This window comes from Hipposideros armiger, unplaced genomic scaffold, assembly GCF_001890085.2.
Source record: "Hipposideros armiger isolate ML-2016 unplaced genomic scaffold, ASM189008v1 scaffold_105, whole genome shotgun sequence".
NCBI classification, from domain to species: Eukaryota; Metazoa; Chordata; class Mammalia; order Chiroptera; family Hipposideridae; genus Hipposideros; species Hipposideros armiger.
Genome location: NW_017731455.1, coordinates 3,262,289 through 3,274,170, shown reverse-complemented (window position 1 = coordinate 3,274,170; position 11,882 = coordinate 3,262,289).

Here is an 11,882-nt window from a genome sequence, read left to right as displayed (position 1 = left end):
CTAGCCCTCTGGGTGAAAATGTAGGAGATGCTGACAAAAAAGTGGCCAATTGCAGAGCCAGGCATTAAGTGTGGCTGTGTCCTGTCCTGTGTAAGATGGGGTGTTTGGGAGAGAGTGGAACCATTCCAACCTGCGTTTCCATGAGGTCAGAACCCTGGCCGCAGATACCAGCACACAGAGCCCATTTCTGTTCCCCAGTGCTGAGAGCAAGCCCATTCTCTGATGTGCAGAGATGAAGCCAGGAAACACGAGTAGGAACTCAGGGGCAACTGCAGAAGGCATGTCTAAGCACTGCAGTTACTGAACAAGATGCGAATCTGTGTCCATTTCTTGGGGGTAAATACTACCACATGTTCCTAAAACTCTCACATCATTTAGTCTGTGCTGACATGAGTCCCCTTGGAAGAGTTAGCATTTGGTTAGGTAAACGTTTCCCCTCGCCCTCCCCTCCTCACCTCCCTGGTTTTCCATCAATATCTTGCAGATGTTGGAAGAAGCCGATGACTGACTTCTTTCCCACACTGGAATGCCGGTCCCGGGAAGAATGCGGCTGAGCTTTCTGGCCGCCGTGACCCTCCACTACGACGGGCCTCCTACAGCCTCTTGCTTGCGCTTCAAGCCTTGGGCTGCTCACTGCCAAGTATTAAGTGCTTGTTCCACAAACCTGGTGTAGATTATCACTTCGCTGTATAGATGTATCTAATAGAATTAAATAGTTGGCTCCTGCCCAGTAACAGATGTGCTACATATAATGCAATAATAATGAGATAGAAACCACCATGTAATATCGAGGGAAGAGTGGAGGGCGACCTGCGTTTCTCTAGTCGGGAAGCCAGCTTGGAAGCAAAAGAACTAGAGGATGGTCACTGATGTGCACTGAACGAGCTGTATCTGTGTGTCTCACGTTCCTCAAGAGGTGCCTTTCGCAGCCCTGTGCACACCCATGGCAGGACAGGCAGTGCGGGAAGGGGATGGATTGTGTCAAAGTGGACTGATCCAGTCCATAACCACCTGCCCAGTTCCCTAACCTGACGCTGCCCGGCTTGGGGAGGGGGGAGGAGCTGTAATGAGATCATAACGGGGTTGCGCCAGGTGGGGGATGACCCATGAAACCTGAGCTCAGGAGGTCAGCCACACGGGCAGGGGGAAGACAAAAGTATAGATGAGGACAAAAGGAAACCAGGCCGCTGCTGGGCAGGCCCCCAGTGTTCCCAGGTGGGGACTCCAGTGCTCTCTCCTGATGGTGGTGCAGTTCTAGAACCTTCCTCAGAATTAGGACAAGCTGCTCTCTGGGGACATCTTTTCCCCAAGAGTTGACAACTCTGGCTTCTGAGACTATTGATCAGAAGACTCAGAAGGGAATGTGCCTGGAGTGAAGGGTCAGCCAAGCTTGACCCTAAAGGTCAAAGGACAGACACAGGGGGTGGAATTCCTGCTATACAGTGAATTCAGAGCTGGGGTTTTCTGAGTGCTTTGTTCTGTTGCTGTACCCTCTGTCTTCTTCCCCCATTGCCCTCCTTTTCTCTACTCTTCTATATTAATGTCTCTATCAGTTAGTTATTGCTGAGTAACAAACAACCCCAAAACTTAATATACAGCTGTTTTTTCCCCCACAAGTCTATGGGTCAGTTCAGCTGATCTGAGGGACCTCAACTGATCTTGGCTGGGCTTGCTCATGTGTCTGGAGTCAGCCGGCGATTAGCAGGGGACTGGCTGGTCTAAGATGGCCTTAAGTCCTCATAGCTCTTCAGCTCTCCCATAGGCTAGCCCTGTAGTGCTCTTATGACAGCATCAGAGTTGTGAGGGAGAGTGAGTCCAGTTGTACAAGAAGGCCGGAGGAAACAAGCATGCACTCTCAAACCTCCACTTGCATCACATTTGCTAGCATCCCATTGGCCAAGCAAGTCTCGTTGCAAAACCAGAATCTGCTAAACCAGAAGGAACTACAGAATCACAGGGCAAAAGGCATGGATTAAGGGAGGCTATTACTTAGAATCACCAATGCAATCAATGTACTATAGCATCCTTGAAAATTTCCAGAGGATTTTAAGCCTACAGGTTAGGTACAGTCAGTGAAACAGGTCAATACCTGCCCTAGAAACCCAATCTTCCTCCATTCTGTCCACAGAAATGATCAAGAAGCAGTTGGGCCGGTTTCTGGTTGTCTCCACCTGGATTTCCATCTTCTATCTTCCCTCACATGGACACTTTGGGACTGACTGCTACTGTCCCTCTCTTTCACCCCCCACCCCCACCCCAACATATGCATACACACTCAGAACAGACCATGGTCCAGTTTCTGGGGACCCTTCCTGCCACAGACCTCAGCCCCTGAAATAGTGGGTAAAACACAGAAAATCTGGGTGTGCGAGCATAGCCGAGAGTCTCAGAGAGACTGGGAAGCAAGCGATGAACGATCAAGATGAAAAATAGACTTGATGTTGAGAGAAGTCCAAATAAGACAGGGGCTCCTTCATGCCCTGGGTCTAGAGGTACAAATAAGGCCAAGACAAGATGGGGCAAACATGCCCACCTTGTCGGAGGAACAAAATCAAGTGTAGCATAGGCAAGCTGTCCTAACAGTGCCAAAAGGATCAGGCTCGCAAAAGCAAAAGAAAATGTGTTGGCACGTAATAATTGCTTGATGAATATTTGTGGCCTGACTGGCTAGGGAACTACTCTTAAAAACCAATAGAATCTCCAACAAAGATTCAGAAACAAGGAGAGTCATTGAAGCACATTTGTAAGAGTGGAAACAAACCAAACGTTCAACAATAGGGATGTGATTAAATAATTTATGGCACAACTATATAATGGCATATCATGCAGTTATTTAAAATGATGTCTTAAATTAAATTTTTATGACTGGAGGAGAGGCTCACCATGTAATTTGAAGTGAAAAAGCAAGTTACAAAACTACATGTAATATGATCCCAAGCAGGCATAAAATTAGTGTGGTTTTAACAGTGGTTAATGGAAGATTTTTTATCTTTACACTTTCTATGTTTTCCAGGTTTTCTGTAATGAGTCTATATTTTCTTTAGGACAATAAAAATAATTGAAGTACTGAAAAGAACACAGATCTCATTTTTGAAACAGGGACCAAGATATTAACTTCTTGCTAAGTTTTCAGGCATTCCTTCTCTACTCTTATATACACTCCTGTCTTTTCACTGGTCTCACTTTGCACGTATTATGTGTAGTTGGTGGTCTTCTGTCTCTCTTCCCCAGCAGAATGTAGACTACAGGAGGGCAGGGATTTTGCTGGTTTCGTTCACTGACATGTCCTCAGCACTTACAACAGCTTTGTGGACAGCAGGCCCTCAGGAAATATTTGTTGAATGAGTGAGTGAATGAATGAATCCACTCAAAGGGAACTTTTCCTTTCTACTAAGTCAGCTAGGATGCCCTGCAGTATCCGTATTAGGAACACCTTGATTGATCCACAGACAGAATTGTTAGGAGCTACTTTGATTTGTGAGTACTCTGCCTCCAACAGTATCAACTGCATTTTGGGGACTTAGCATGGTACCAAGCACTATGCTGGACAAGGAGGTAATATTTCTCTAGACAGACAGGGCACTTGTGGAATTGAAGCAGGGAACTCGAGCATAGAACATAAAGGCTCAGTTTAACATGGCTGCTGCTTCCCCCTTGAGACCTACTATCCTTGAGATCTTCAAGAACCAATGAAACTGTTCTTGGCTTCCTCCACCATTTGGGGGGGGGTAGCCCCAGAATCCCCTCACACACCCTCCCCACTCATCCTCTTGCAAACGATGCATGTTCTAGACCCCTGCTTTGTCTTGCACTGCATGGAACTCACTTGATTGCGTCTCAGTATTTTATTTCACATACAGGTCCAAACAGTAACTATCAGTGACTATTAGTTAACTATTCTAGTACTTAATTCTATTCTTCATCCTTGTCTGTGTCACTCACTCTCTTCCAGGCACATCAAGAAAAGCTTTATTTCTTATATTTCTTCTAGTGTCTTTCTTGCTCCTCAGATCTATTTTTGAACCCTCCACTTTACCTTAAAAAGTCTCAAATACCACTAAAAAGCAAATGAGTAATGTCAGTGACAGGGGAGGGAAAAGAAAGTGACTAGCAAAATTAGCCACAAAGAGCACATGAACTGTTTAAGGTCCTTGAAAGTGCTTCCAAGATTCACAGCAGAATCTTCTCACCATTCTTTAATTACACCTGCCCTTCCACCCCACCAGTGCTTGAGATAAAGAAAATAAGTGTTGTCTTCAGGGGTCTTAAGGGTCTCTTGTTTCTTTATAAGTGAAGTTTTCCGCTATGTTTTAAAAGCATGTACAAGCAGTATTTCACTTTGTAATAACAACGGCTTCTGCTAAGAACTGAGTCTACCTGAGTTATTTAATTACCTCAATAACCCAGGAACTAATACTATTATTATTCTCCATTTTCCAGAGGAGGAAACTGAGGCTCAGAGAGAGCAAGCAACTAGCTCAGTCATCCAGTTGACCTCTTCTGAGACTGATCTGGAAGACTAACCACCATTTATAGCATTACAGTAATGCCTTGGTTTGCGAGTATAATTAGTTGTGGAAACAAACTACTCGTATTGCAAGACATCGCTCATTTACCACGTTAAAGTGTATTAGAAATGTTTGCTCATCTTGCGGAACACTCAAACCACGTTACTCGCAATCCAAGGTTTTACTGTATTTCTAACGGGAAGCATATATTCCTGTTCCAGAGTACTAACACACACAGACATATATACACACACACACACACACACACACACACACACACTCACTCACTCACACACAATCACTCACACACATCAGGAACACAACCTGCTCATTTTTTAGAGGAGGGAAGAGTCAATTTGTGTGACACTTTTGTCACCGTGGAAGATTCCAATGTAAATGGCTTCTGGTGACAGATCAATAAATCTGCCTCTGGATTAATGCAAGTTCTTGTCCTCTCCCAGCCACAATGATCGGTCCTCAAGGTGAACCTGTAACTTAAGATGGATCAATCAGATCCTCCCCAAGGATTTAAAAAAATTGAACCCAGGAGGAAGTCCTATTCAGCCTGCGTCCTACCTTATCACTGAAAGGCTATAAGCATGGGGTCGCTGAAGGCTGTGGAAGAAAGAGGGGCCAGAGCTGGAGGAGAGAAAGAGGCCAACAAGAGAGAAGCAGAAACTGGCAATGACCGAGAGGGAAGGAGGAGAGAGTGAGACTGAGTCCAGTTGTCCCTAAGCTCTTCTTTCGGCTCTGTGAGCTGCCCCCTTAGCGGCTTCCTTCTTTTTACAATGGAGGAAACTGAGCTGGGACAGTGAAGATACTTACTCAAGGATATATTGGGGTCGTCGGGCAAGTCATGATGCATTTTTGCATTGAAAAACATAGAAAGATACGTCATGACTTTCCCGACGACCCAATACATCAAGCTAGTGGCAGGGTCAAGCCTGGAGCACAAGTACACTCACACACCTGGGGACTGAGGGCAGGAACAAGACGTGAGATGAGAAGGGAGAAGGGGGTAGTGCCCTGTGCTTTTGGTTGTGCCCAAGGCTTAGTCACCCATGCTAAGCTCATACCCCTGCTCCATGACTACTGGCCTGGCTGGCTCAGTGGCAACCCAGTCGATGCCTCATTAACTGGATCCACCTGTGGGCACTTTATTTAGTTATCTCAATTGGAATAGAGTCAAGATGCTGGAGTTAATACCCTTCCACTTTCGGAGAGCTAATTATTCACCTGTAGCTTGGCCCCGGGCACTTACGGAAGGGGTCGCCAACAGCACTGTAAATGTGTTGACTGTGTCGAGAGCATTCCCTCTCATTTTGGTAGGAAAGGTGAGTTAAATATGACAGAAGGTCAGAACGCATCTGGCCCACTGCCTGCCTCCAGAGATTAATGTTTTGTGCCCTGGGTCATCCATTTTCATCGCCAGGCTAGATATACGGAAGTGCCCAGAATCCTGACACCAGAGAACAACAGCTGTCTCATACGGAGCATTTCCTGTGTGCCAAGCCCTGCTCGGCTATTATCGCAAGCTCTCACAACAGCTCTGAGGGTATTTTCAGCTGCGCTTCTCCCTGGAAGAGTCTGTTGGCTCAAAGAAGGTAGTGACTTGCCTTGCGTCTCCCTGGTTGGTGGCTGACCTAAGATTCAAACTTTAGTCTGGTTCATGTTGTAGCCCTATCTTTCCCTTGCCCTTTCTGCCTCATGGTGGGGAAGTGATTACTACTGTATGCCAAGCATTGTGATCAGTTTTGGAAATAAAAAAATATATTTACTTTCTGTGTATCCATTTCCTTCAAGGCGCTCACATAGATCTTTTTGATATTAAAATAATTAGACTACCCCGATACGGTAAGAGGAAGGTGCCACGAAGAGCATGTAGAATATGGTGTCAAAAGGTATGGATTTGATTTTCAACTCTGCCCTCCCTGAATGTATGAACTTCCAGAAATTGCTTAACTTTTCTAAACTCAGGACCCCTCATCATGGAACAAGGATCATGGAACTCATCCCCTCTACCCTGTCTGTTTCAAGAAGTCGCCAGAAACTCAAGTCAGATAACGTGCGTGAAAACTCTGTTTAGAAACACTCTGCTTTGTTTGTTGTAGAAACTGTTATTATTGGATGGACTCCAAGATTGGCTTTCCTCCTCAAGGAGACAGAGGCTTGGCTGTAACTAATTCACAAGCGAGAGTTCTCAGCGTATAAAGTAGGATCTAGAAATGGGAACAAAGTTCCTGCTTAGGAATTCTTTCTTCTGCCTCACTCAGTTCCAGTGGTAAGCAGAAAGAGTCCCTCTGTGCCTTGAAAATGACCTGCTGGTTAATAAATAATAAACAGAAATCATAATTTACTTACAGACTTTCTGAAATTGGAATTTGCGATGATTCCCTCCCATCTTTGCCTAGAATATTGTTCCAAGGGAAAATTTTGGTCTTGCTAAACAACAGTAGCATGTGTCCTTATAGTTATTTCCTTCTTCGTTTGTCATATATCAGAAGGGTGTTTTAGGGGATTGCCTTATAGGCAAGAAATAGGCTTGAAGACCAACTTGCCAGTTCACCTTATAGAGATAGTGCCTGATTTTCTGAAAAAGCTCTTCACATAAACACCTAAGGAGGTTACTCAGTGTCAGACCATCCAGACCTAGGTTGGCCAAATTGTCCCAGTTTGTCTGGGATGTTCCTGGTTTTAATACTGAAAGTCCTGCTTCCCAGAGTCCCTTCAGTCCTGGGCACAGTTGGTCACTCTACCCACACTTCACATTCCCCCACTGGGGCAGGCAGCACAGTGGGGCTGAGTCAGTTCTGGTACCCAGCACATGCCCCATCCCTTCTCTACCCTGTGGGGCAAGCTGTTTAACTTCTCTGAGCCTTAGTTTCCCCATCTGTAAATGGGGTTAAAGCAGAGCCTGCCTCTTAGATCACTGTAGGGAGAAAATGAATGAATGTGGAAAGTTCTCTGTACATGTATTGGGTTGTCAGAAAAGTCAGGATGCATTTTTGGAACAAAAAACATAGAAAAATACATCATGACTTTTCCAACAACCCAATAGTAGAGGCACATGGAACCAAATAATCTTATTGTCATTGCCTGGTGCTGGCCGTAGGAGCTTACGCTCAAGTCAAGGAGGTAGGACAAATGCCTCCGAAAGTAATTCAGTTCCTTCTTCCTCTTCCCTTTGCATCTCTCTTTCTGATTTCAACTCCCTTATAACTCCCTGCTCCCCAGTTCTGCCCCACTGTTTCTTGTTCCCTCATCCAAGGATACACGATGCTGCTTCTTTCACAGTGCATTATTCATTTCTTGGCAGGGAATACTGTGCTCATAAGAATTAACATTTGGGTTTTATTTACTGGCTTATGAAGTGCCAGAATTGCATGGGGAATTCAGTTGCACAAACTCTCTTGATGGGAAATCAATGACAAATTGAGAATAAGGGGGTCTTGAGGATCAAACAGCAAACCCTTCACAATCCTTGTTTGAAAATTCAGTCCTGGCTGATTTATTGCCATTCCCGAAGTGCTGTGGGGGAAGGGACAAGGTTCTCTCTCTGGGGTCCCCTCGTTGACCACCAAATTGAACAGTGAGACCTGTTCCCAGTCTTACATGAGATTAGTCACAGGATATTTCATTTTAAATCCAATGGAATGTTTTCCTAAATCAGACAAGACTCTTTTCACGTTTATGGCTATTTTGCTGGAATTCTTTTCTGGCTCTGGGAGGGATTTGAAAATTAAATACATTTCCTTTTGGTGACCTGGGGCTGAGCTGGAGGGAGATGAGGCCCTAGACCTGGGCCAGCGGTAACTTGTCAGGCTTGTTCCAAGAAGTCTCTCCCATTGGCCAGCTTTCCCAAGCACCTGCAGCTCACCGCGTGGCCAAGCCAGACACCTCATCCCCGCAGGCCCCCGTCCATTACCCAGCCTGACGGTATACCACGGAAAGTTGAAGACACAACACAAATGTTTTACAAAATTAAAAAGGTGGGTGAGCCTGAGCCATTTGGCAGAGAAGTGGAACGCTCACATGGAGCTTTCTTTTAACATCAGAACTTTCTTTTCGCCTGGGAGGTGAGTAAAAATATAAACTTTTACCAAAGTAACTGTGGTCAGGAGTCACAGAATTTGTCTGAGAGTAGATTGTCATTTCACTTGTTCTTAACGCAGATGGAAAGATGAAAAGGGAGACAGTGACAGAGACATGATGGACGGATGAGATTATGAAGACATGAGAGGATGACAAGAGAACATGAGTAACTGCCTAAAACTAACACTCTTATCCAAAGCCTGTGGTGACTTCCCTGGAGGGGGACGAAATCTTAAAAGAGTATTTTTCTCACTTTATGATTTCAGGTGAGTTCTTTTTAATTGATCATGTCTGCCTCTTCCCTTATATACTTTTTATCTGTGGATCATAGAATCACCTCAAATGAGAAATAATTTGAGCTAATGGCACAGACTGAAGCCAAACTACTTGAATTTGAATCTAGCATCAGCTACTTATTGTGTATCTCTGGCCATGTTACTTAATTTCTCTCTCAGCTTCCTCATCCATAAAATGTAGATAATGGTAGGAACAAATTCATGGGTCATTGAGAAGAGTAAATTAAGTGTGTAAATTGCTCAGACATGGCCCTGATGCATAGCAAGCTCTGGGAAAGTGCTTGCTATTATTAAGCCTGACTTAATCCAAAGGGTTGATACCACCACAATTTGCATTTTCAGTAGGGCTCCATTCACACAAGACTGAGAGTTCCTGGGAGCACCTTATAGGCTGTCAGATGAGCAGTTATTGGGTTTAGCTGAGTAAGTTTCCACTGGGGAGGACCAAAGCCCGACAAAGACAACTAGAGGTAGAATCATTCAAATACATTTCTGGTTCTGTTTTATCAAGTGTGTCCATTAGGATGTGTTAGACTGCAAATAATAGAAAACTCCATTCAAACAGGCCTAAATACTAAGGAATGTATTATATCCCAAGGTCACAAAGTCTAGAGGTAGCTGGACTTCCAAGTTGGTTCGGGCCAACCAACTAGATCATCAAGGATCCACGTTCTTCCTATCTTTTCACCTGGCATTCATGGAGCTGGTGTCATCCTAAGGCAGGCTTTCCTTGTGATTGTAATATGGCTGGCAGTGGCAATCAGGGTAAAGTGTTTCTTTGTCGTGTCTATCAGGAGACACTCTAGATACTCTCCATTAAAAAGAAAGACAGACTTTCTCAGAAGCCTCCAGCCTGTCACTTCTCAGGCTGCATTGTCTTCAGATGAATCACATGCTTCTTCCTGGACCTATCATTAGCCAGAAGGATAGGATTACCCCTAGATCGTCAGTCCAATCACAAAACAGCACCACTATGACTCAACTAGGGGAGGAGCAGACAAACACTGGGCAGTCAGCCTCATACTCCACAATTGTGTAGTTTACGTGCCTCCCACGTTAGGTGGTAATTAATGTTCTGGGTTGTAGGACATTCCAGGAGTTCCAGGAAGTTCCATGTTGTCAGTTAATTACATTGATCACTCTACGTGGTAGAATTGCTAGGAATAGAGTTCTGAAGATGAGATTTTCAAAGAGATGTAATGGTGAACATTAGGTTCACTGTGTATCCTCTCTATACCAAAGTCCTCAGCTTTCACTTAACATTGTCTTGAATTTGACAGACTATTTTGATACCCTTTTCCAATTCTTTCACCATAATGGCCAGTTAAGAACACGGATTACTTCTGCCTAGTTCACCATTGCATTCCATGCTGCCTGGCCAACAGTAACTTAATCAATATTTATTGAATATGTGAAACCCACCCCACCCTCCCCCCAAAAAAAAATCTGGGTGAGCCTTTTTATTAACTTGTATTCATGCTCTTTGTTCCTCTTGCTCTAAATGTTCTCTCTCTTTTTCTCTGTTCTCTTAAGAGGGCTCAGTGACCTTGACATGACCACTTCTTCTAGGAATAATAATAGCTTTCACTCATTTATTGAGCACTTACTATATGTCCAGCTCAGTGCTCAGCACCTCACAGGCATTACCTCATGTAATGTTCACAAATGCTATAAGGCAGGTTCCTAGGTGGAGAAAATGCCTGACCAAGGGCCACCTAATCTGTAAACATAAACAGAACAGATACACAAGCCCAGAGAGGCATCAAAGCCTGGTGTTCTGACCACCCTCTGTATGCCTTCCCAGACTTAGAAGCCCATGGAACACTCTTCCACTACTGTTCTCCTCACCTGTGCTCTCCTCTTGTTTTCTAATGTCCACATGTAAGTCACACTCCCTGCACATCATGTTATGTTTTGAAGGCCAGAAGACTGTGTTTTTATACTGCTGGCCCCCAACACTCACCCTAGCAGAGATCCTTGTCTTGAGTAAATGTCATTTGCATTGAATTGCATCCAGAGCTCTGGCCTCTGGATGGGCCAACTGCAACCAATATGTGGAGACTACCAAGTCTCCCTTTGGCCCAGCTGCTATATATTCTATGTCTTGGTCAAGTCACCTTGCAGCAGGCCACTGCCTCAGACCATCACTCTAGAGCAAAGCCTAGTGTCCATCTGAATAAAGCATGAAGTTAGCCATGGGGTCCCAGGCTGACTAGCTTGGCTTGGTTCTCAATACAAGCAAGCTCAGTGACCCTGACTCCCTGGTCCTGCTGTAGACCTTTCTGCCTTATGCTGTCCATTAAATTATTTGTCTACGTGTACATAGCTCTTCCAGGCTAGGGAGGAGCACCCAGGTTATCAAAGAGAACCAAGGCACTGGAATCTTCCTCCTCCGTTAAAAGAACCATAAAAGTTCTCGACCTCTGGCTAGAGGCACAAGAATGAAACAATTTACAACTGCTTATTATGGGTCATGTCTTTCCAGCCCTGCTTTAAGAGGTTTCTGCTGGGATGGGGACACACACACACACATACACATCTGCTGAGCACAACCCTGATTGCTTGTTCCAAGAGCCCAGTCAAATTTAGGGCAAGTGTGTGGCCACTGGTCTATTGGCCTAGCCACTGGAGAAGCTGGCATTGCTGCAGGCTGGTGAGTCATCCGGAAACCAAAAGCAATTGCTGACATCTGAAGGCCATGGGATTGGGTTCCAAGATCTGGGTCACTAGCCACAGTCATGGGAGAGAAAAGCTGAGAGTGAGGGCAAGAGCAAAGAGAAAGCCAACTCTCTTGTTACCAGTTCAAAAGACTGAGAAGGCTAAAACCCCTCTGTGACCAAAGCATGGTCCCCACCTGGTGAATCCAGTTCTACCGTTGAGATTGTGGCGCTTTATCTGCCTCTGTCTGGTAGATCTCAAAGCCAGTTGCTGCCACCTTCATTCTCTGCTTCTTGTTCTTCCTGTCCTCATTCCTTGCTCTCCCCGT